Genomic DNA, 26610 nt, shown 5'->3' on the forward strand with positions numbered 1-26610 from the left:
CTGTTGTATTTGTCTCCTAAGGATTCAAACTATTTATTTGGTTTAGTTCCAGTTCAGGTTGTTTGAAAAGAGTGTGGACCTGGGTGTGGTGTGTAATTTCAAGATACAGCCCTAAGCATCTCAGGTTTTCTTGACAAATAGAACTGAAAAAATGTGTCTTTTTGAAACCTTATGAATGTAGCTGGACAACCCTGACTATGGTAGACTGTCTTGGGTTGAGTGTGACAGTGAACAACCAATCAAGGCAGTTTCTTGCATACATCTTGAGAGCTGTTTGGGAACTTGGTAACCACTGTGTGGCATATTTTTAATGTATGGCTTTTTACTGTAATTGTCTAAATCTGCAAGGACGATCTACAGTCTTGGGTGTTTGCTTTCCCTTGCCTTGCCTTACAGGAACTCCCACTTAGGCTTGTCTGAAAGAGAAGTTTCTCTTAGCCTACCTTTTTACTAGTCAGCTGTTAGAAAGATAATGCTGCAATGCTATTTTAAGAGCAACAGAGAGTAGCTGAGTATAGCAACTGCAAACACCAGTATATTGCCTACCACACTAGAACCTTAAAGAACGAAGCTATGAGCCTACTTGCTCTTTCCCAAAATCCACTGATTCCCTGAGTTGTAGTTCATGTGCTTGTAATTCATTCTAATTGAGACTGACAGATACAATACCACATCAGTGTTTTGATTGGACTTTTATTTTATCTATCTATCTGTCCATACACGTTTTGAATAGAACAATAAAAAATAATATCCAAGAGAAAAAAAGAGAGGAAAAAATGAATAAAAAATAACCCCCCTTCCCTCCCAAGAAAGTGACGTTCCACCCTCATCATGAAAGTAAAAACAATTTCCTGATCTCTTCACCTCCTCTTAGCTAACAAATAAAAAACTCTTCATCCCTTAACTTAACAATAGGCAAATCAGATAAGTAATGTCTTCTTCAATCTAGTTACCAGCAAAAGTTCCAAACAGAGCTCAACAAAATCCCATTTAAAAGGCATAAAATGGTTCCAATATCCTGATATAAACAACCCCCCCAAGTTTAACGTAACAAAGACAACATTTCTCCTTTACAAAAGACAAGCTCCCAACACAACATTCCAAATAGCAACTTATCCCGTTCAAATATATATTCCATATCTCCACTCTAAAACTATAAGCAAATGTAAAATTATCCTGGTATCCTAATATAAACAAAGGACTAAAATTTAACTAAGAAAAATAATTTCTCCAAAAATAATTTCTCCAAACTTCCTTATTTGGAATAAAAAGGAACAGTTAAATGCTAAGTCAGTTTAAATACTATAAAGTTAAGATTAATATGATCTTTGATTTGATATAAAGTTAAGATTAAATAAAGTAACTATAGGGGAAAAGTTTTACATCATATTAAATGTAAGTAAAGCCGGTATACCACATTTTTTCTAATTAAGATATCAATAAATCAGAAAGAACAATCCAAAATAACATATCCCATTTTATCCCTGGTCGAATAAACTGACTTTGTAGTCCTTTTTTCTTCTGTACAGGACAGACTTTCTCTGTAATCCATTCAGATGGTTGTTGATCCTTGTTACAGATTTCTTTGGCACTTTAAACAGTCTCTTTTGTAAATCCAACAAAAGGAAATTATTCCAGTTCTCTGGGATTTTCGTTTTTATTTCCTTCTTGATTTTTAAAACCTCATCCAGTTTTCTCTCTATATCTGGCGACAAATTCTTATTCAGAGTCTCGTTCATATTTTCCTCAAATAAATTTTGCTGCATATCCCATTCTGTTACATCTTTGTCTGGGAACAAACTGTTCTCAAGAAGACACAAACATAGTTGACATGAGTGAATCAAATTCATGATGCAGGTCCCTGTGCAGCTCCTCAAAGATGTCTCTAAATGCCATTATAAGTTGCTTGTCTTATATAGGTAGTCCTTGCTTAATGACCATTTGTTTAGCAACTGTCCAAAGTTACAATGGCACTGAAAATAGTGGCTTACAACTGTTGCAGTGCCCCCGCAGTCACGTGATTGTGATCTGGGCACTTGGCAACCAGCTTGCACTTACAAAGGTTGCAGCATCCTGCAGTCATGTGATCACAATTTGTGACCTTCCCAGCTGGCTTCTGGCAAACCAAATTAATGGGGAACCACGTGATTCACTTAATGACCATGTGATTTGCTTAACAACTGCTGCAAAAAAGGTAAAATTGGGTGTGGTCGTGTGATGTTTCGCTTAACAACCTCCCTGCTTAACAACAAATTTTCCGGTCCCTATTGTTGGCTAAGTGAGGACTACTTGTAACTCCAATCTCAAAACAATTTTTCTTTCTCACAAACATACATTTATTCTTTAAAAAATAATGTCAAAGTCTTAATATTCAAAGTCCAAAACTCCATTTTCTGAGTCCTTAAAACTCTGTAGCCAAAACCTTGTCTTGCTTTTTGCTGTTTATTTTAAGTTTTTAAAAAGGTTATAAAAAGAAATCTTCATATTCTTATATTGAGGAATGTTGGCACTCACCTGTTATTTCCAGCCTTGTTACTTTGCAGGTGTCTAACTTCTTTGAAATAATTAATAGGCAATTTCAAAAAATAATTAGCCAGGGCAGTGCACGAACATAGTGTCCTTTGAAGGGCTCCATTTGCAGCTGGAGCAAATATAGTGAATTCCCTCATCTGATTTCCTCCCCCACCTGACATTGCTGTTTTGCGGTATCTTCATGAGGAAGAGGATCAACCATAAGGAGAAACAGCTTAGGCGATCTTGCGTCCGTCTCTTTGATCCAGAGAGAATTGTAGGAGCCGATCTGCTTCAGCTCCCTTGCAAAATGCTGCAAATGTCAGCTCTGCTTGTCCACAGAGCTGTCTACAGTCTGCCATCTTCCCCAGGAAGTGATTGGACTCTTATTCTGAACAGGTGAGTGAGCATTATTTCCTGCTTTTTTCAGTTTTATGTGTTGGACTGGTACTTTTGAATAATATATCCTCCAGCTTGGGGAAGATGAAGCAAAAGTTCAGTACAGTTCTTGATACAGGTTGAGTTCTACTTGCATATTTCCAATTTTGCATGACTAATTGATTAGCTCAACCTCATTCATTGAAATAAATTACAGTTTTTCCTAAAGAAGTTGTAAATACATGTTTAGCATTTTACAGAACTTCTTGTAAACATAAATTCCTACTGCCTCCTCCCCCAAGGAACTGGTTTCCATTCATTAAGTACGATAGACCATTGTACAGCATGCAGACCAATCAATGAAGAATTTGTAACTTTTTTTCCTGGGGCCTAATGAGTGTGTTTATAATCACATCAATCTGAAAGTTTTGTTTTAATTTTTAAAGGTCAGTTACAGATCTCAATCACACTTCAGCTCACAACTTTTCCTGTAAAATTTGCTGAACTTTACTAGACATGTTAAATGTTGCACTCAGATAGAAAGACCTCTAAAACAGTGAGACACTTTATATAGGAAATTTTAAGACTGAGTTTTGAGAGGCAGTGAGGTGTGCGTTTGAACTTAATGCCTAAAAACTGCTAGTATATCCTGTTCACAGAAGGAAGAATAGGCAAAGATAAGTAGGCAGAAAGTGAAACAGGTCTTCTGGGAGAGTTGCCTCAAAGTGGGAGGGTTACAGGATCTTCCACCAAGCCCCTATGTACTGTACCTTCAAAATCTGCTTGGAGATTTTGAGCCTGCACAGAGGAAGCAGTAATTTTCTCTCCTAGTTTATGCTGATGGAAGCAGTTTTATCAGGAAGAGGATTGCATCAGTATTTGCTGAAACTGTCCTTCAAAACAGAGACACTGAGATTTTAGTGATGGGAGCCAGTGCTTCTCAGATGATTAGCAGCAGAACTTTCCCAACCAATTTTGGCACTTTTAGCCAACATCTGGTACGTGCCAGGTTGGTGAATGCTTTTCTTCAAGCATTATCAAGAAACATAAAAAAAAAGAATAAAACAGTTTTACCTTATAGAACACACATTAGTATTAAAATATGAAGCAGAAGAATATAGGGAACAGGAATCAAAATACAAGCAACAAGTTAAAACTACATAACATGTTAAATACCAAAGGATATTAGTAGCTTTCAGAAAGTCCCTGAATGAAGAAGTAAGACAAATGTCTCTTCAGGACAAGGAAGTGAGGATAACTAAGCTGTCAGGTCAAGGAAAGTATATGTTCTAGCTGCTACCTCTTTTTAAAAAATTTTGTATGTATGTAGGATTGGGTAAATAGAATTTGAATGTCAGGGTTCGGGAAGGGTTGGTGTAGTGAATGGGTGATGGATCTGGTGTTGGAGGGATGAAATTAATGATTGGGAAAGGAGGTGACAAATATAACCTTCCTCTAGAATCAATTCTCAAATATATATTTATTTACTTAAAGATTTATAAGGCTGCCCAACACAGATAGTGTGATTCTGGGTGATGTACAATAAATCAAAAAGAAGAAAACCATTGTTCAACAAACAGGCAGTATGTAAATGTAAAATGGCAACCAAGCACACAACAAAACAACCACAGGGAGGACTCCCACTCAACCTGTCCCTAATGCCTGGGGGAAGAACCAAGTCTTAAGGGCTTTCCTAAAGTTGAGAAGAGTTGAGACCTGTTGGGGGGGAGGGGGAGAGAGATCATTCCAGAGAGTAGGGACAACCACAGAAAAGGCACGTTTCCTAGGTCCCATAAGATGACAAGATTTAAAAGAAGGAACCTGGAGCATGCCTTCCTGTGGGAGTGTGTGGGGCAGGCAGATATTCTTGGGAGAATGCGGTCCCTCGTGTAACCTGATCCTATGCCATGTAGGGCTTTAAAGGTAATCACCAGCAGCTTGAATTGCCCCTGGAAGCCTATCAGAAGCCAGTGTGGTTTATGGAGTAGTGGTGTTATGTGGGCATAAGGTGATCTGCCCGTAACTACCGGCGCTACTGTGTTCTAGACCAATTGAAGCTTCCAGATGGTTTTCAAGGACAGTGCCATGTAGAGTGCATTGCAAAAGTCCAATCAGGAGTTGACTAAGATGTGAGTGACCAAGAGCAGGGCCTCCCAGTCCAGGAATGAATGAAACTGGCACACAAGACATAGTTGTGCAAAGGCTACCCTAGCCACAACTACCGTTTGCTTTTGAGCAGGAGCTGTGAGTCCAGGAGAGCCCCCAGATTGTATACCAAGTCTGAATGGGGTAGTGCCACCCCATCCAAAACCAAAGATGGAAACCCTGCAACTGCTAGATCTGGGGGACCCGAAACTGATGGCCACTCAGCTGCAACCTGTTCTCCATCCAGACCATCAGCCTCCAGAGACTGGGAAAGAACCTTGACAGCTTCGTTTGGATGGCCAGGGACATCTGTACAGAGATCTGTAGCTGGATATCATTGGCATATTGATGATACCTGATCCCAAACCGACAGATGACCTCCCCCAGTGGCTTCATGTAGATATTAAAAAGGAGGGAGGGGGCAGAGCCTTGAGGCATCCTACAGAGCAAGGGCCTAGGGCTCGACCGCTCCCCTCCCACTAACACTGACTGAAACGCCTTGGAGGAAGGAGAAGAATCACCGAGGAACTGTTGTTATGGCTGAAATAAAGAGAATGTATTTTTAGGACATCTCCTTTTGCCCCTGTGAAAGTGACAGAGACCCAATCCAGTTCTCTGTTTACATAATCCCACCAGACCTAAGGAAACTACTCCCTTCCCAGGACAAAGCCCCTTAATTGTTTCCTTATAAAAAAAATAAAATAGTACTTATCTTAACAAAGGTGGAATGAAACTGACTCAAGGCAGAGGAGATCCTGCTCCATGTAACTGTCCGAGGCAAACCTATTACAGGAAAAGTCAACAATGTAACTTGGGAAAACTACAAAGATTCTCTGTAAATTGGAGATATGCGTCAAATCCCATCAAGTTCTACCACTTATTAGCAAGGATACAATAGATATTTCCAATGCTGCTGCCACTTCTAAAAAGTGTGTTTCTTCTTAACAATAAAGCAGCTTTCCTTACATAGACAAAACATAATCCTGTTTTCCTTCTATGTTCCCAAAATCCTGATAGGAAATTAGAGCCCTAGAAATTCTCACTCCAAAATTCCTATAAAAGATCTCAACTTTGTGTTTCATTCCTCTTCTTTTGTAAGTTGCTTCAATAAAGGGTGATCTTTCTCCTGAGAGTTGTGTTCCATTTTTTGCCATCCATGAAAGTTGTGTAATTTATAAGTTTCTGGGGAGAAAAAACCCAGTAACTAAATGGACATTGTGACCAAAGACAGTAACATGTATAAATTGGATTGCATTATAATCTAGAAGTAATTCAATTAATATAATTGAATAATTTGGATATAATTTAATATGGTGGAGTACATCCATTTTTATAATTCTTGATGCCTCGCTGAAATAGATTTTAACTGAATTTAATAAATCTAAAATTCTTCCTGTCTTTTAATTGAGGCTTATTAACACAGTGGGAATGGATGCTGTCATCTTAAGGGAAAGTTAGTACTATAGCACACAACCTTACACTCTTGTATAGTTGTGTACAGGACAGGAAATCTCTTACTCTGTATTTTAATATATTTTCACTTATTCGCTCCTTATAGCCTTGGCCTTTCTTCATCTCGGTTGTCTATTGTCTGTCTAGATTATGAATTTCACTAGTGAAGCTTCTAATCTTGAGTATGTGTGGTCTGAGAAAGAATCTGTCCATAATCCCTGCTAGCCTGCTACTATTTGATTTACCATTTTATCTTCCCCTTTGGCAGAATATAATCTATGTTAAAACACTTAATAGTACACTCTGGTTTTCTTTAAATGTCATAGAGTGAAATTTGAAACAAATCCTCTAAATGCTAGTGTCCATGAAAAAAAGTGAAGTAATAAATGCAGGGAGAATGCTAAAAAATAGTAAGGCTGCAGGTCTAGGTAGTATAACTGGGAAATGTTAAAATATGGATATGATTTGCTTATGGAGTGGCAAAATAACCTTGTTTCACACGTGAAGACTGCATCAGTGCCTGATGATTGAAAAAATGTCGTTATTGTTCTGTATAAAAGGAAAGCTACCAAAAGTGAATGCAAAAACTAAAGGGTTTTTATTAAGTGTACCTAGGAAGATGTTTGGGAGAATTCTGATTGAAAGGGTACAATGGTATCAAATCAAATCAGATCTTTATTACATTCAATGAATGTAGAGCCATGGAGGTGACCTTGGGGAAACTAGGCAAACACAAGGATGGTTTCATAAACAAAAGCATGCTTTAAGCTTGGGAAAGAGCAAAAGTGTGAGAAAAAAAGCTCAGATTTCTCCTTCCTAATTCACTATAGCATAAGAGGGAGGGGAAAACTTAGGCTGTCAAGATTCTGCTACTATTGCCTATATCAATAAGTCAGATTTGCGGAGTCTGTTTCCTGACCTGCACTACTTCAGTGGTCTGACAGTGAACAGAAATGTGTACAATTCCAAAAATAATTGAAGCAAATGAATTTAAATACATAAAAATGGGAAGTAAACTTTTAGAATTTAATTTAATTATTCAATTCAGGCACTGCCCAACTCTAGAATGACTCTGGGCGGCTCACAATATAATAAAAGAAAATATGAATAAGAAAAAACAAGATAATGAAGAAAAATAAAGAGCAAGATGCTGAATCCAGTCAACAACATAAAACATATCCCACAAGAAGCTCCAGCTCCCCTAGTTCAAAGCCTGGGAGAACAGCCAGGTTTTTAAGCCTTCCAGAATGCCATCAGGGCGGGATCTCAGGGGGAACCTCATTCCAGAGGGCAGGTGTCACAACACAGGAGGCACACTTCAGTCTCAAAGGATCATGGTGTTTAATTGAAGGGACCCAGAGCACACCAATCCTGTTGGCTCATGTTGGCCAGGCAGACACCACAGGAGATAACTGGTCCCTCAGGCAGCCAGGCCCTATGCCATGTAGGGCTTTGTAGGTTATAACCAGCACTCTGAATTGCACCCAGAAGCAAACTGGTAGCCAGTGCAGCTTACAGAAAAGGGGTGTCAGATGGCCATACCTAGGCATGCCCATAACTCCCCACACCACTGCTTTCTGGATCAGCTGGTACTTCTGAGTGGTCTTCAAGGGCAGCCACTTGTAGAGTACATTGCAGTAGTCAAGTTGTTCTGTTTAAAGGACAGAAACTGATTTGGTATGCTACAGAGATTATTAAGCAGACTGACATTACTAGAACTTCTATGAGAAACAGATGCTAAAATATTTGAATTCTTTTTCCTTATTGGAATGTGGAATTATTTAAATGATAACTCAAGGCATAAATAAATTATGAAAAAAATGGCACTGGGAATAGATGCGAGTAAATTTATTTACTTTCAATGACCATTCTTAAATTTGCTAATCATAAGATAATAAATTGGAGATTCTGTACAGCAGGAACTTTACTAACATTGAGCAGTGATGGTGATTGCGCAAAATATAGCTACTTTCCTAGAGGTTGTTTCTGCGATGTTTACTAAAAGGGAGAGAACAGGATCATCTGTTTTGTGATACCTAGATATTTGGAGTAGAATAATTAAACTTTACATCGATTTGAATAGAAGAGACAACAGAGAACAATTGAACAATTGATTCAATTTCTCCCAGTGGATTGGCCAAAGTTGTGTATGTGTGTCACTGAACCTCGCTTCCAGTAGTGTGGAAGGCAGGACATTGAATCTGATAAAAGTAAAAACTCTGTGTTGGGCAGTAGATGTTACAGAGATACTCCCTAATGTGCCTAGGCTGTAAATTTGGGGAATGGAAAATTCTGTTGTAGATCCAGGTCCAAAGCTCTAAAAGACCTTGCTTATGGCCAGAATCAAAATTAGATTTTATGTGGAGATGTCATAGAATCTTTAGCAGAATTTATTTTGGTAAGCCATGAGGGGTGAAGTTATGCTGCAGAGGCAGGAAGGTCAGGAGGCTTTTGGAAAGAACTAATTTGAGCTAATGTCCTGCGAGACAGGACTACAATCGGGCCTATAGTGAAATTAGCCTGACCTCTAGTCTTATTAAAAGTTGGAGACATCTTAAGGCATGTAAACTAGCACACTAAAGAATTTAGCTTGCATGACTTCTATATGATAACCATACATTTGTGCATCATAGATCAGATAGTTCAGAACCTTGGTTTTGAAGATTTTAATCAAGAGTGACAATGAGTGAAACTTGAAAACTGCAATATGGCTTTATGCTAGGCATAGGATATATAGAAGTGAGAAATGTAGGAACGTATGAATGTTTATCATACTTTATCATAAAGACTATGAAAGAGTGAAAAGTATCCAATTATGGAATGCTTTGCACAAACATGGAGTTTAAGTTTGGTTGCTAAATGCGATAAGAGCAGAATATGAGGGAAGTAAAGCATGCCTGAGAATAAATTGAATGCTTAAATGGTTTAGCATTGAGCAAGGAGTGACAAGGATGTATAATTTCTCTTCTATTTCATGTATTTATGGGTATATAAGGAATGCTTCTAGTAACTTTAGAGGTATGTTGGCTGGGGATATGGATGTAAGTGTCTTTTTGTATACAGATGGTGCCAAGTTGTTAGTGGAGAACCTAAATGATTTGCAGCAAATATTAGATAGATTGTACAATGCAAATCTGAGCATTAATGTATCAAAGGCCAAGTTACTTTTATTTCACAGAGTAAATGCAGTGAACAACTGTATGATATATACAAATGGTGAAAACTAGAACAGGGAGTTGACTTTGTGTACCTTGATAGAATGTTTGCTAATAATTGGAATACTGATGGAAAAATTTTAAGAATTGCAAAACAAACATATGAAGGAAGAGCGAATGGGTTAGGAGGAATAGGAAAACTGAGAAAGTTGTGATTGGATGGAACTGTATTGTGAAAACGAGGTGAAAAATTTAAAGGCAATATATGAAAAGTTGTATGGGCAAGGATGGTTTGCAGATATAGTGAGTGGTGATAGCGTAAAGTAGTTTTACCTTTGTTTCCTTTCTCCTATCTCACGCTTTTAATTTCTTTAGCTTACTATTTCTTACTGTTTTTCTGTGGCTTACATAATGTTGCTTACCCCAAAATGGAATAATTTGATGGGTATATATGTATGTTAAAAACAGTGCCTCCTCTTTGGAATATTTATAATTTATATCAAGGATTAATGGCTGCCTTCGGAGTAATATCTTTCTCACGGTCTAACTATGCAACACAATCTCTTTGGGTGCCTAGGAAGATTATTTAGCTATGTGGGGGTCATAATCCTTTTCCAAGTTTGTGTTTGCTTTGTTTTCAGTCATTTTGGCTTACGGTCATCTCTGCTATGATCTTGTTCTCTTGACTACATTCCCAGTGTTTTTATTAAGTTTCCCACACAAATGCCCTCTATTGGCTGTTCTGTGTTCCTTTTCCATCCATGTGCATTGTATGATGCAGAGTAATATGTAATAAGTAAAAATGATTTCTCCAAAACCTGACAGCATCTGAGCTCAGTAACTAGGTGCATGAGCTATAAACAAAGAACTAATCAAGGTTCTTCTTGCCCTGGCTTTCATTTTCTGGGGTAGCTTTAAGCCAACTGTTACCTCTTGGCCTCAGATCCTTTCATCTGCAAAGTTTCTTTTCTTTAAAAGGGTTGTTTGTAAGGATTACTAAACAAATGTATAGGAAGGGTTATGACTACTGAATTGCTATATAAACAGTTACTGATTGTTGGCAAGATTTTCAGTTTGGCCTAACCTACTCCACCCAAAATGAAGGCAATTGTCACACCAGTTTTATTCAAGGAGTTGTGCATGGCAGTTTATTTATTTAATGGTTGCCCATCTCACAGTCTTGTTTGCCAATCTTAATGGCTGTCAAAGCATAAATAGAACAAAATTCTGTTTATCTTCTTTATGTTGGTGTAACATTTTTATTGCACCTGTGCTCCTATTCAGCATTTGTATTGTCCACAGCCAAGCAGCACTGAAAACTGTCATTGCACAGGTGCATTATTTATTTATTTATTTATTTATTAACCTTGTCCCCCCCATCTCCCCCCAATGGGGGACTTTGGGCGGCTCACAACATATTAAAACAATAAATAGATATACAATTAAAATGTATGTGTTGTTATTAATTGTATAGACAAGTTCTTTTTCTCTAGGAATAGATGACCAGAGTTACGATCACATTGTCTTCGTGTTGTTAGGTTTCTGTGGCTTGCACTCAATATTATTTTGAGATGTGGGATCACCTTAAGTCTAAATACTGATTAGGATTGGGTACATCAGATTTCATTTTGGGGAGAGATTCCAGCTTGTCCTAAAAATATGATTACTTAGGTTTCTGTCACTGAACTAATTCTATCCCGTCATCCTCCTGTACATCGATTTCGGGGTTGGGTCCTCTGACTTGACCATTCAAATAGTTTGACAACCAACGCTGGAATGTAAACTGGAGGATTCAACTCCATCCGGTCACGTTAAAAAAAGAAGCTCCATTTCTGAGCTATTTTCGAGAAGTGTAGCGTATTCTAGACATCAGCACTGGTGCTCTCGGACTACTATTTACATAATTAGTGCATATGCGAATCTATGTCTAAAGATGGCTAATTAAAATTGTATGTAACGTATTAAACCACAGTCATTAAGACTGATAATTGTAGCGTAAATACATGGAAATACATAACGTGAAGCTTCTTTCGGATCGCCACGTAGTTCTCGGGGCTAGTCCGGCTGCTCTTCAGACTGCACTGATGGACGTGCTCTTTCTTTATCGACGCCGCAACTCAGGCGCCGCAAACCATCTGACAGGACTGGGTAGACAGCAGCACGCAGCTACGGCGGGGGCCAAATCCTGACTCGTTCGCGCGCCTCGGAAAGCCAATCATCTTTAAAGGTTCCAACCAGGAGCCTCCAAGGTCGACCGAGTTTTCCTCTGGTAGCCAATGACGAGCCACACACGCCCCGTTCACGGCGTAGCCTGATAGGGAAAAGGAGGAAGCGGGGCAGAACACCAACCAATGAGAGAAGTCGTCTCATGGAGCCAATAATAAGCTTTGTCTCGGTTTGACAATCCAGGCAGAGAGTGAGGGCGGGGGCTGGAGCTGCTTCTCTGGCTTCTTGAGGCTGTTTTGGCCGCGGCGGCTTGAACGTAGGGGAGGGCTTCTCCTTCTCCTGCCTCCGAGGTAGGTAACGTTTGGGACGGAGGAATTGGCGGGTGGGGACTGTACGGTCCCAGTCGAGGGTCCGGGAGAGTAGAGGAACTGGCTGATGGCTCTGGAGGAAATGGCGCACCGAGGGTGCGGGAAGCCCGGAATGACAGGGGCGCCGAGAGAAGCTAAGACTGAAACGGCTTTAGAAAATAGGGGTTTGAACCAAATGCATGGGGAGCCGGGGTGTGGCGAGAGGAGGTCTGTCAAGTTTCTGTCAGTCGTTATTGCTGATAACGGAGCCTCCATGTACTGTATGGAGGGCATGTTCCTTTTAACTCTTTAAATGTTGAGGGGGGGCGGCGGTTCAAAACCGTGACTACTGTAGAAAAATCGTTGAAGGCGGTGTGTTAACTGTAACGAAAATATTACCACAAAACCTGTGGGGATGGCGAGGAAGCCAACCGTTCTTTAAATGTATAGATGTCTTAAAAATCCCAACATCTGTCAAAAGAATGGATACCTAACTCCCTTTCAATGATGCTGTCAACCACACTGATTCTTTACAGCTTTAGGACATTCCTCTGTAGCATAGTAATCGGACAAATGGACCTGTAAAATAAATATTTAGATATTTAATAAGTTACAAAACATACATACATACATACATACATGTATATATATATACATACATACATACATACATACATACATACTGAATTAAGCAACTGGATTTGGTCTGTAAGAAAAATAATTAATAAAGAGAGTAATGTAAATATTGAAAGAAATGTTACTTGTGACACAATTTTAAATTTACTTTTAATGATGGTCAGTTATACAAAAAAAATATATAATTTATAATTATGTGATATGCCATCCAGTTGGTGTTTATGCTTAACAACCACATAGACAGACTTCCAGGGTGATGGATATTAATTTGAATAGATTATTATGTTTTTCTTTTAGCTTTAATTTCTAAATTTTAAAAAGTAGGAAAAGAAGGCAAGATCAAATCTGTGATAGATATCTATCAATGACTATAAATTGTCAAACCCAATCTATATGTAAAGCAATACCTGATATGGTCTTTTAAAAAAAAATAGACCTGTTTGTGAGCTTTGGAGAAAGATGTTGCTGGCTAGTGTTGGAACCCAATATTCTCTCATATGGGTTTTTGGATTGATCCAGCAAAGCAGCCTTTATGAGGGAAGCAGAAAAAGAGATTATGAAAAACTAAAAGTGGGAAGCATCCAAAGGTTAGAAATGATAGAATATATAGGCTTGAAACAGGTGGTAGAGGTGCATTTACCTTAATATTATATTCAGATGACTATTATTTTATAGAGTATCTCAAGTGTCACAAGCAGCCAACAATCTCTATAGACAGTTTTATCTCTGTACTGCAGACAAAATAGTGAGCTCACTGAAAGACTACATTTTAATGGGGGACATCTGGACTTACTTCCTTAGCCAGTATTCTGCCTCAGATTGGGAATGCCAGGTGGATAGGGATGATGAAATAAAACAAGTTCAAACTTTTAAAAAAATCTTATATAGTTAAATACATTTACAAAGTGACTTACAGAAAATAAATATAGAATAGGCTTAATTATTTATACTAATTATCATTAGGTAACATTTCTGTTCTTCAGGAGGCTTAGCCAGCAGGCTTCTCTGGAAGATAGCAAAATTCAGAGCCAGCTGCAGTCTCTTTTAAGAGTCCAGTGGAATGGCTTGCTGTAAAATGTCAGTGATGAGGTAGGTTTATCAGTCTGAGTCAGAGTAGATCTAACTGTACAAAACATTGTATTAGGTGCTTATATTTTTAAGAAATATATATACAGGCTATAATTGTTAACTCAGGATAGATACACCTATGTCACTTGGATTAAGCAGGATAGAAAGTGTTACCTTAAATCAGTACTTGATCCCAAATCAGGAAAGCTAGAAAATGCTTGGTAGCTGGATACGGAAGGATCAGTCTAATAATCCCTGAGTTTAATAACTCCTAGTTAACATCAGTTTCTTGGAAGATATTTATTACTTATTTAGGAATCTTGTTGTAATATATTTCAATTAATATTTATTCTGTTTTAATTAATATTTATTCTTTTTACTGTAAACTGCCCAGAGTTGCTCTGCAGTGAGATGGGTGGTGGCAAATTTGAAATATAAATAAATAAATAGTAATGTACGATCTCCTTAAGCTTAACTTGATGACAGTTGACTATCTTAGTTATCATTTGCTAGGTAGTTGCCAGAATTCCTGCAGTTAGAGAAGATGCTATGTGATCAAGTATGTGATCAGTATGCAGATAATACTCAGTTATACATCACCACTTGGGCCATCCGAGTGATGTTGTAGAGATCTTGTCTTGGTGCCTGGAGGCTGTGGGGGTCTGGATGGGAAACAACAGGCTTCAGCTCAACCCTAGTAAGACTGGGTGGCTTTGGGATTCAGAACCCCCTTGTTCTGGGGACCTCCCATCTCTTCTTCTGGATAGGGTTGTACTGCCCCAGACAGATCCTGTACACAATTTGGGGGTCCTCCTGGACTTGCACCTCCTGCTCAATGAGCAGGTAGCAGCAATGGCCAGGAGGGGGTTTGCACAGCTTTGTGTTGTGCATCCGTTGTGCCTGTTCCTGGACTACGAGGCCCTGCTCAGTCACTCATGCCTTAGTCACCTCCCAATTGGATTATTGCAGCGTGCTCTGCATGGGGCTGCCCTTGAAAAGTATTCAGAAGCTTCAGCTGGTGCAAAATGCGGCAGCACAGTCAAAGGTACTAGTTGTTTGGCACATGACACCTCTGCTCTGTGAGCTGTATTGGCTACCAGTATGCTTCAGGGTGCAATTCAAGGTGCTGGTAGTTATTATTAAAGGCCTTCATGGCTTGGTGCCAGGTTACTTACAGGACTGTCTCTCCCCAGTGGTGCCTACCTGTCCTGATAGTTCTGGCAGGAGGGGCATGCTTTGGGTCCCATCCATGAGAGAGTGTCACTTGTTGGGACCCAGGAGGAGAATCTTTTCTGCCATGTATCTGCCCTTTGGAACATCATCCTCCCAGAAATCAGACTTGCCCCAACCCTGCTGGCCTTTCACTAGGCACTAAAAACTTGGCTTTGCTATCAAGCTTGGGGCCCTGATAGTATGAAAGAGCCCATTTCATCGTTGGTTTGAGTGTTCATGAGTGTTCTCGACTGCTATTTTTATGCTATTTCTGTGGTTTTTAATTTTGGTTGTTTTTATTGTTTTTGCTCTGTTTTAATTGTTAGCTGCCCAAAGTCATGTATATGAGATGGGTGGCCTATAAATTTATTCAATAAATAAATAAGTAACTGTGGCCATCAGTATTCTGTTATTTTGTGTCTGATTCTGAAATCTCATGTTGGGAACATTGAAATCTCTTTGGCCAACTGGTGATGCTGGAGAATGTACAGAAGTGGAGATTACCTTGACAGTTTGTAGAAAGTTAAAAAAGATAGTGTCTGAAAATTAGGAGGGATTTCTAGCTGTAGAATTGAATGGACAATACAAGAGCTGGAATTATCTAGAGGAAAAGTAGGCAACATATGGCCCACCACATTTTATAGACTGCAGTTATCATCTCTCACCATTGGCCATTGTGGCTTGGATTGATGGAAGACCTTATGTTGATTTTGAATGTTATCTTGGAAACAATACCTGTAAGTCTGGATTGACCACTGAACTGGTTAAGAGAGAGAATTGCCTGGAATAGGTTCCCAATCCAGATCTTGCTTCTATCATGACCTCATTCGATCGTCACTTATTTGTTTTGGCTTCAGGCTTTATTTCCATCTCGGGCTGCTATATGGTGATACTAGTTTTGACCTGCTTTACAGGATTATTTGAAGGATTACAACAAAATAATGCAGTGTAAAATATTATAATATAATAAAATGTTAGGTGAGCAGACCTCTGGCCATATCTAGTTCCAGGCCCATTTTTTGTAGCCCTTAAAAATTGAAAAGATATCTGTTTTTTTGTTTTTGTGGGAAAATAGGCTTATTGAAACTTTTAAAAGTTCTAATACAATGTAGAAAAGGAAAAACTAGCTCCAGTGAGTTCATAGTATCCTAACAGCTATTCTCACAATTGCCTGCAATAGCAAAGAAAAAGAAAAGAAGGTGCAGTTTTATCCCTGGCTGCAAAGAAGCTGCCCAACCCTAAATTAAGTGAGAAAAACTTAGTTGTGGGAAGTAGGAGATTTGGGGGCTGGATAGACATTTAGGCAAAGAACCAGTGGTTTGCTTCTGCAAATGTTGACTTGATTTTCTGTGAAGAATAAATAATTGTGTGATGCAGGGTAAAAAACTGGAGGCCTGAGAATTGTCTGCTGTTGGCATTTAAGGAAGCTGCCTACAATTACTCTAATGATTGAGGTGACCTATAAATTGAAGGAATACATTTTGAAAACATTTTTTGAAATCAGTAGAACTTGACAAAAGTATCATGACACAGAATATTTCTGTTAAGGAAGAGGTGGGAAATTTATGGCCCTCCAATATTCAGAAGAGCCATATACTTGAATTGTTGCTGAACTGAAACTCCCAGCATCCCTTACTATTGTCCATGCTAAGGTGGGGCTGCTAGGTATTGCAATTCTGCAAAATCTGATAACCACATGATTATGTATCCTTACTGAGTTGTTAGGAAGAAAAGGTGTGCAGATTAAGTAACATATTTGTTCATGATGCCACAGTGGTACACTTGTGGTATGATGAAAGGAATGTCTAAACATTATATAGGGTTTGAAGAGAGAATAGGAGATTGCATGGGGGGGCTGGACACGTGAAGCTTTTGTTTCACATTTTTTAGTGTTGCTGTTTAAATTGTTTATGAAGAGACTTAACCAGCCCAGTCTGGTCTGTCCTGTAGTTTGTTGCTTTTAGTATGCTAGTATGTTTTTTACTTCTTGTTTTTTTCCTTTAACAAGTACTTGGGTCACCACATTGCAATATTGAGGTTGTCTTTTTATTATTTGGAGAGCATGCTTAGTTTGAAGAGCTGCTCGCTTTCAGAAAATGCCAAGCAAATACCTGCTTTTGTAAGATGATTTTCATTGCCAAAATACAGATTAAGTAATTGCTTGACTTTTCAAATAAACAAGTATGCTGCTAGCAAACATATTGGGAAAGTATAGAAAGTTGGACATTTTGTAGTATTCTGCATGTTTGACAGAGTACTGTCACCTCTTAGAGGGATCAGGATGTAATTAATATCTTTTGCTTATTAGGCAAATGACACTTGGGAGTCTCAGGCCATATAGAACTAATGGTTTGAATTCCTTCCAACAAACTGTAATAGAGAGGGGGGAAAAATCAATTAAGTCCCTTTTAAAGAGGAAAATTACACAGGAGGCTAGCTAGCAGAAATTTGACCAAATTATTAAATAAAAAGATTATGCAGTGTTCTGGCGCTTCATGTCCCCTGATTTTTCAAAAGCCCCTTCCCTCTATTCTGATGCAGTATGCCCAAAGGCAGATATGGGGCAACTAACTCAATTTAGACATAAATTCAGCTCCTAATATAAACCAGTTTTTTGCACAAAACACTTAGTAAGTTGGGCTTCAGTTTCTCATTCTGAGATTGCTAAATTTACTGTGCAGCTGAAGCGAGGCAAACCCTCAAAGGATGATCTAGTCTCTGTTGAATTGCTGAAGGCCAGTGCTAACTGGTAGGTCCCAGTTCTGGCAAATATGTTTACAAATATAGATGGTATGGCTTTGATTTCAACAGAATGGAATAGATCTGTCATTGTCCTATTAAACAAAAAAGACATAAACCACTGTTTTATATTACTGCCCCATCAGCCTGTTTAGCATCATAAACATGTACATGGGAAATTGGCTGAATGGCTGTAGCAGAATATGGCAGAGGAAAAAGCTGGCTTCAGCAAAGGAGGTTCAGCATTGGCCTAATCTTAACATTTAGTTGAAAAGTACAAAGCTTGTCCATATGTAAAACCTACATGACCTTTATAGATCTGAAGACAGTATTTAACTCAATCCCAAGAAGTAGATTATGGGAAAAACTGTGTCATTTGTCAATCGCTGTCTTCTCATGTCAATTATGAAATTGCAGAAGAACAACTGTGATGGAATGGACTTATGAAGGCCAGGCTCAGGGAGATAAGCGTGTTCCTAGCCCCCAACAGGAGCGTGGGAAGTTCAAGATGAGGCTGGCACCTCCCTAAGGAATTCACGGTGTTGTAGCTGGCTGGCTTGGGAACTAGGGTTCAGTCTGGGGAGATTTCTGTCTGGAGGTTGAAGCTAATAAACGCAACAGAACTGTATTTGCATTGTCTCTTGGAGTTCTTTGGGCTGAACCTGACAACAACATCACACAAGTCTGTTGGATTCTTTAGAGTTTCCTGTACTCTTCCCACCAATATCCACCCCAAAAGGGATGAAACAGAGATATGTCCTACTCATGTTATTCTTCTATATTAATTCTTTGATAAACTATTCATCAAGAAAGGAACACCACTTGCTTGCATTGGCCAATAAACCAATCTCAGTTATTTTGCCATTCTTTCTACTACCCAAGTGGGCATGAAGTGATTTCTTTGGGAAATACAATATGAATAAGCTTACCACTAACTGAAAAAACTAAAGTATTCTCAAGAGGTTCCTTTATATCAGTGGTCCCCAACCTTTTCTATGCCCCACATCTCTAGGAAATGTTTGATTAAAGTTTGTACCCCCTACAGAAGTAATATCACATTTGAAGATGTGGTCTCAAGGTACCCTGGCAGCTGGCTGAGTGATGACTCATGACTCATCACTAAGGGACACAAGCTAGTCTTTGTTGCACTCCCTGAAATTCCATCTCGCATCCCCTGGGGTGTGGGCATCCCAGGTTGGGAACCCCTACTTTATATGTTGTCACTCCTGAAAAATTGACATTAGCATAAAAAAGGTCATTTACATATCTAAGAATTCTATTTCAAGCCTTAGTGTCCTGGTCTGAACAACTGATAACCATATATTACGCTTTACTGAATTTTTAACTGTGGCTTTAGGATAATTGTATGCTGCTGTGTTTATTTTTTACTGTTTCTGTTGTTTTAATTGTTGTGAGATGCTCAGAATCACACTTGTGAAATGGAGAGCTATATAAATTAAATAAATAAATAAATACCCCTACAAGCTTAGCATAAGAGTTGCTTCCCACTCAGAGATAAAATAGTGAGTTAAGTGCATTCTTTCCTCAATCAGGAAATAAAATAGTGAGAAAGTTGCTCCCTTTCCTCAGTCAGGAGGCCCTTCAGTTACTAATGTGCTGGTTACCTCACAACTGGATTATTGCAATGTGCTATACATGAGGCTGCCCTTGAAGACTACCCAGAAGCTACATCTGGTTCTCAGTGCAGCGGCATGAGCAGTAATGGGCACCTGTCAGCATGCTCATGAGTCACCACCGCTACACAAGCTATATTGATTGCCAGTTGACTTCCAAGTGTAATTCAAGGTACTGGCTAATCTATAAAGCCCTGTATGGCATTGGGCTGGATATCTGAGGGACTGCTTACCTCCTATCTTTTCTGTCTGCCTGGTACTTTCCAGCAGAGTGGAGTGTGCTCCAGGTCTCCTCTATTAAATGTTGTCGTCTTGTGGGACTGAGAAAGTATGCCTTCTCTGTCACAGCCCCCACCCTCTTGAACAGGATTGCCCTAGAGATAAGCACAGTACCCTTTCTCTTAAGGGTTCTGGAAAGCTCTTAAAAACTGGCTTTGGTCCCACGTCTTAGGTTAATGTATTATATTTTGGGGGGCCTGTTTTGTTTTGTTTGATTTGTTTTGAATTTAGATTGTTTTAGTCTGGGCTGTCTGTGTGGTTTTAGGTTTTACCTGGATTTTATTAAAAAAAAATTGTTTCATATGCCACCCAGAGTCCATTGGGGTTGGCAGCTATAAGAAATTTAATAAATAAATAAAGGTGATCACACAGACCTATAGCTGTTACAATGTGGTCCATATAGAAGCTGTCCAACTAAAAGCAAAATAAAGGGGGGGGTGGAAGATATATAGATATGTATCTATATATAGATATAGATATATGCCATCAAATTTATAGGAATTGATATAATTTATATGATTGTGGAAAGTAAAGGCCAAAGGAGTCCCAGTGGTGATAGGAAGATTTGGGGCTGTGACTCCTAAGCTAGAAGAATGGCTCCAACAGATCCCAGGAACAACATCAGAGCTCTCTGTCCAGAAGAGTGCAGTGCTAGGAACACCTTAGATACTGCACAGAACCCTCAAACTCCCAGGCCTCTGGTAGAGGACCCGAGATTGAGGAAGACACATACCACTTATAGGGGTGAGAGGGGATTTTTGTTTAAAATGTATAGGTGATATATTGGGGACAGATCTATAGTTATCACAACATGGTCCCTATTGGAATTGTCTGACCAAAATTTCTAAAGGTCCTACTTTACATGCCCAATTCTTTATTAAAGCTTGACTTCATTAGAGGCTGAATGCAATTCTACCAGCTGAGATATTAGCTTAAACTAGTCCTTTTTGAAAAACCTCTGGTTTCCTTGACTTTGCAATATAATTTTATTCCCTCATGGCTAACTGAAATAAAGTTCAATTTCATACTACAGATTTTCCACACAATATCTGGTCTTGATGGTCTCTGAGAAAGCTCTGTTGGAAATAAAACAATGGGTTATCAACTAGACTTACAAAAAGACCTAAGCTACTTCAAACATTTACAATTTAGGCATGCCAAGGAGACCATTTGCAACAGTCAAATACCATACCAACATTTTGTGCCCCACACAAAGAAAAGCTTTTATATATACTAGACTTGTTAAAGTCTCTTCTGGAAGGGAGTTTAGTGGCACAATCTATACAAGAACATTTATGTTCATGTCCTTTGGAGGAAATTGAATAAGTTAACTTTTCCTTTTTATTTAAATTAGGTAATAATATAATTACAACTCTTTTAACAACCCAGCACAGCTCTTAATTCTTTCCTTCTTAGCAGATCGTTCAGAAATGACTTCCAGAAGAGTAGCTAAAATCGGCTTAATTGGCATTGCTATTAATTACAAGATCATTTAGTTTCTCCTGTTTATGATTGTATGGAACCTCAGGGCAGAATTTTAAAATTGTAATTTTTGACTTTACAGTGTTAAGTAATTAGTAGTAATAGTTAAATTCATATTTATTCATGTTTCTCCTCCTAAACTATCACTTAAGTAGCTTAAAATCTTAGTCACTGCTGAATTAAAATGTAAATTTACATTGCTCTTTTTTAGTAATTGGTAATCTGTTTAATAGTTTTAGGAAATTCATTAAATTAGTTCTGTCTTTTAGATTTTTAAAATTTATGTTTTATGAGGCTTTCTTTTATTTTGTCGTAAAATTGTACTGAACTTTGGTTACTAACCATAATAATAAAGTACTTATCAATCATAGATGCAGAGTTGAAAGATAAAATGCTTTTGGAATGTGCTGGACTCCAGCATAGATACTCTGATCTGAAACATAGGGAATACTCTCAAGAGAATGAGAAGGATTCCCACCAAGTAATATCTTTTTGACAGGTACTGTTTAAATTATTTTATTTGTACACTGTCTGTTTTAAAATATTTTTAATGAAATCAAGGGGTATTTTTTGGTAGTTTTGGGGTAAGCAGGAATCTATCCTGTTTTATATCATTTGAAGGAAATACATTTTCACTGACAAAATGTCATTATATATGAATAAAACACAAGAGAGGGCTCTTTCAGGTGTTAATGTTAGAATGCAGAAAAATATGCTGTCATAAAATGTGCTGCCCCTATTGCTTATCCTTGTTCTGCAATAACAAAGAAGCTAGTGAAGGGATTGGTGGAGTCTTTCAACTTTATTTCCTCTCCCACCAAGTGTCACTTGCCAGCAGAAAAATAGCCACCATTCATTCTCCCTAACTTGGGGTTAGGTGGGACTGGATGATCACAGGCAGGCGCTCAAAATAGTAGACTTAATCACAAGTAAGATTGCCCAAGTAGCAGGTTGTAGGTGCAGAAGTGCTTTGTGTCTGTGATCAGAATGACTGGCTACTTCTGAACATAGGTCTGACATTCTTCTGAAAGAGCATGTGTATGAAGGTAGTCTGATCAACAGATCTCAGATGCAAAGTAGGGGTTGCACAGAGTTAAGAGCATTGGGAAAGCTATGAGACAAGACAAAGAAATATAACAAGAATGCAGCTTGAATAAAGGAGGTTGATAAGAATAAAAAAGCAAATGCTGCCTCTACAAAAAAGCTGAAGAAACAGTGGACCACCTAGTTAGCTGCTTCAAGAAGATTGCATGGACTGACTACCAACAACGGCATGACAAAGTAGCAACAATGGTATAGTGGAATATCTGCAAGAAATACCATTTGCCTGCAAGCAAGAACTGGTGGACCACAAAACAGACAAAGTAATAGAAAATGAAGAAGCTAAAGTGTTCTGGGACATCAGAATTCAAACAGACAAGCACCTGCCACATAACACCCCAGACTTAACAATTGTTGATAAGAAAGTAAAAAAAGTCTGGATATTGGACATTGCAATACCTGGAGACAAATTAGAAGAGAAAGAATTGAGAAAATCACAAAGTACAAAGACCTGCAAATAGAAATAGAACGAGTGTGGCAAAAGAAAGCAAAGATAGTACAATAGTAATAGGTGCCTTGGGTGCAATTTGAAAACATCTGGAGCACCACTTTAAGACCATCAGTATTGGGAGGGCGGAGCTGGCGTCGCGGCGATACGGCGGGCGATCCTGGGCTCCCAGGACCGCAGCCGATATCTCCTCCCCTGGACGGTCCCGATGGACCTAAGCCGTCCCGTAGAGATGGCGATCGCAAAGGGCGCGTCCCGCGGATCTCAGGGACGCCGCAAGTCCCAGATTGATCCCGGGAGAAGCTCTTGAAGCCGGCGGAGGAGAGGCAGCGAAAATGGCTGCGAAAGCCGGGACAGCTCCAAAGGAAGAAGGAAGAGAGGGGTGTCAACTGGGTGAGATGGACTTTTACTATTCAACTATTCTTAGAGAACACCTTAAGTAACTTAAAGAGATTTTTAAAAGTGAAGAAAAGTGGATTAAGCGGCGAGATTGAGCCTTATAAAAAAGGGGGAAATTTTTTTCTTTTCAACTTTCCCTTTTTAGTGGAATTGGCAAGATGTTTTTCTCTTAAAAAAATATATTTTTAACTGGATTGGCTTTTTCTTTTTAATACTCAATAACTCTTTATCTTAAGCCTTTTTTTTTGACTAAGATTTCTTTATCGTTATAAGAAATTTATACTTTTTGATTTTGAAATGGGGAAAGTGGAGTTAAGAGAAAGTAAATGAAAGAAAGTTGCACTGCCATCCAGAGGCTCGACATAGTGCTTTTTTCTTCTATTGTGACGCATGCTCAAGGACCCTGTGCTTTCTAAAAGATAGTGGGATGTGCATGTTTATACAGGTGCCATCCGTAACTATAAACAAGAAAGCGGAGTTGAAAGCGATTTTGAAAATATCAAGATGGAAAGTTTGAGCTAGTCACAAGAGCCCTGATTAGTGGCAGTAGCTCTTCTTTCTGCTAGAAGCTCTGCTTTGCTCTCCATTCCCCCCTCAGTTGGATTTTTTTAAAGAGACTTAGTCTTTTCCCTCCTCTTCTTTTTTTTTTTCACCTCTTGCTTTTTTTTTTTATTTTTGGCAAGAACAAAGATAAAGAATCCTTTGACTCAATAAAGGTTTATCAAGATAATAAATTATACGAGAAACACAATGCAGAAAAAGATCTTTAAACTATTGAGGATGACTATAAAAAACTGGAAGAAGAGCTGCAGAAATTCCCGCAAAAAAAAAAAAAAAAGATATTAAAGCTAAAATGGACTTAATTAAACATAAAACGGGATCAATGGAAAAGGAAGAGATAGTACAAGAAATCAGAAACATTAAACAGAATTATTGTGAGGCCTATAAACTGAGAATTAAAAGGGTTAATCAACTGATAAATGAAGAGGGACAGACTTGTTCTTGGCACTGAGGGTGAGAAAAAGATTATACAAGATTATAATGGAAAATCGTACTAAGAGAATGCACAAAAAGAAGAAGTAAAACAATATTGAAAGAAACTACTTCAGATGTTTAAAGAAAAAATGAGGGGAATACAACAATGATGGAACTGACAGAAGCTTCAAAAGCAGAATGTTTGAAAGGACATTTATTATTGCTTTCTCTTATCCAATAATATAGAAAAAGGAATAAACAGCTAGATATTTTGGGATATTGAATGAAAAGGGTGAACTCAAAATTATGCAAGCGCTGGAATAAAGTATAAATCTGAGATATATAGTTAAAAATTGTATTTGATTGTAAATGTTTCAAGAGATTAGACTAAAATTTATACATGGTTGAATATAGTAACATATAGATTTTAAACTAGAGACATTTTTGTTGAAACGTGTAGTGAAGAATCTGGTTAGAACTGTAACCCGGTTAGAACTGTAACTGATATTGTAACTGATACTGGTTAGAACTGTAACTTTTAAGAATTGGAAAAATTAAAAAGTACTTATGCAGGAGGAAGTTATTGAAAATTATGGAATGTGCAGAGATGAGTTAAACTGAGATTTGAAATTAGAGTAAGAAGATAAGTAATTTTATATGACACTGAGAAAATATAGTAATGTAATGGATTAGGAAATTTTATAATAGAAATTTGATATTATTATATATATACACATATAATCGATAGATGAAAATGTATTACTAATCCTATTGAAAGTTAAAATTTCTTGTAAAAAATGATTCTATAGATTAGCTATGAATGATTAATAATTGTTAATTGATAAGTATACAAGTATATTTTGAATAGATGATATGAGAATTTAAGATTATGAAAGGGGCACCAACGAGTTGGTAACTGGTTGACACACGGTATAAAATGGAAGATGCTTTTTTTATGCCTTTCTATGTTTTTGTTTGTTCATGTATGTTTTGTGTTTGTTGTAAAAATAAAAAAATATTAAAAAAAAAAAAAAGACCATCAGTATTGACAAAATCACCATCAGTCAATTGCAAAAGCCAGCTTTACTTGGAACAGCTTACATCCTGCGACAATACCTTTAACACCATCAAACAACAACATCTGCCTATCCCACTCATTGAGAAGAACTCAATAGGTGGATAAAAATGCCAAATCCAGTCTAAACATCTGGCTGACTATGCGAACAACAACAACAACAGTAACAACATAGTATCACAAAGTATCAAAATCTGGAAATTGAAGTTGAAAGATTATGGCATAAAGCAGCAGTGGTTGTCCCATTGTTATTGGCACACAGGATACCATACCATACCAAAAAAAAAAAAAAACCTTGGGCACTTAGAAAATCTGCACATTGACAAACTTTCCATCTGTCAGTTACAAAAGGCCACACTGCTTGGATCTGCACATATACTATGCTGATATATTACGGCATCCTAGGTTCTAGGAATTAAGGCCAACACCAGCTAAAGAACTGGCAGCTGTGATTTCACATTGTTGTGTATATAATAATAGAGCCATGCGGGTCCCATCTCAGCAGAAGCAGTGGAAAAGCTGTACTGCACCCTTTTGTGACAAAACTAGCAACATACAGTTGGCAGAACTCAGCTCTTTTTTCCAACTGAAATTGACCTACTATGCAGAATAAGACTACAGTCGTGTCCACTGGAGAATTAGCATTCTTTCAAAAGTGCACTAAACCTGTCTTCATAAAGAATCTTCATAAGACCTGACAAACATTTTCAAAAGTGCCCTCAGGTATTACATGGTAGGCTTCTGTGGAATCCAGGTGTCCAGTCTCTTCTGCAGCCCAAGTCAAAGTGGCCATAGAGGGCAGATCCCAGCAACCAGAGGATAGCAGCCTAAAGTGGCCAGTAAGATTTGGCCAGATTCAGTCCCCTGACTCCTTCAGCATTCGCATCATGGGTGAAGCAAGTCAGATTGGATTCAGGGCAAAAGTTGTATTAGGACAAGAGGAAAACACTACTTAAAACCTGGAATAGCTAAGGATAACTTTAAGCTGCCTTAGCTGATAGAGTGAGGATGTGATGAAAGCAGTCTCATGAGGACAAGGCAGAAATAATCTGTTATTGAGGCACGATTGTGTTGTAGTTAGAGAGAAGTGAAAACAAGCACATAGGCAGTTCTAAACTGAATCATGTGGCAGAAAATATAGCAAATGACTATTTCCTGTTTCACTTAGTATAAAGTTGGTTCTTTGCAGTTTGCTGCAGAACATGTAGAAAAAATTACTGCCTAATCATTGTAGAAAACTCATGTTATGATTAATACATGAAGAAGAAATTGCACAGCAGTAGGACATTTTTTTAAGTATTTGCAGACATGTTGTACTTGCATAAGGGACATCTAATAGTAGATAGAGGGGGAGAAATAAAGCTGCAGGTATTATATATGAACATGTAGAGAATTTGTGGCCCATAAG

At 38.2% G+C, this 26610-nt stretch overlaps 1 protein-coding gene across 2 annotated transcripts in view; it reads left to right on the top strand.

The window, feature by feature from the left end:
- The first annotated feature begins 12027 nt into the window (after positions 1–12027).
- TYK2 (tyrosine kinase 2) overlaps positions 12028–26610 on the top strand; it is a 58524-nt gene continuing 43941 nt past the window's right edge. For both annotated transcript variants that reach the window (XM_088137700.1, XM_088137701.1), the window contains exon 1: positions 12028–12157. The gene's annotated coding sequence lies outside the window, so the exon portion shown is untranslated. The remainder of the gene's footprint in view (positions 12158–26610) is intronic.

Source organism: Python bivittatus, unplaced genomic scaffold (genome assembly GCF_059951505.1).
Source record: "Python bivittatus isolate LINGU-HERP-01145 unplaced genomic scaffold, Pbiv_v1 ctg000220_np1212, whole genome shotgun sequence".
NCBI lineage: Eukaryota > Metazoa > Chordata > Lepidosauria > Squamata > Pythonidae > Python > Python bivittatus.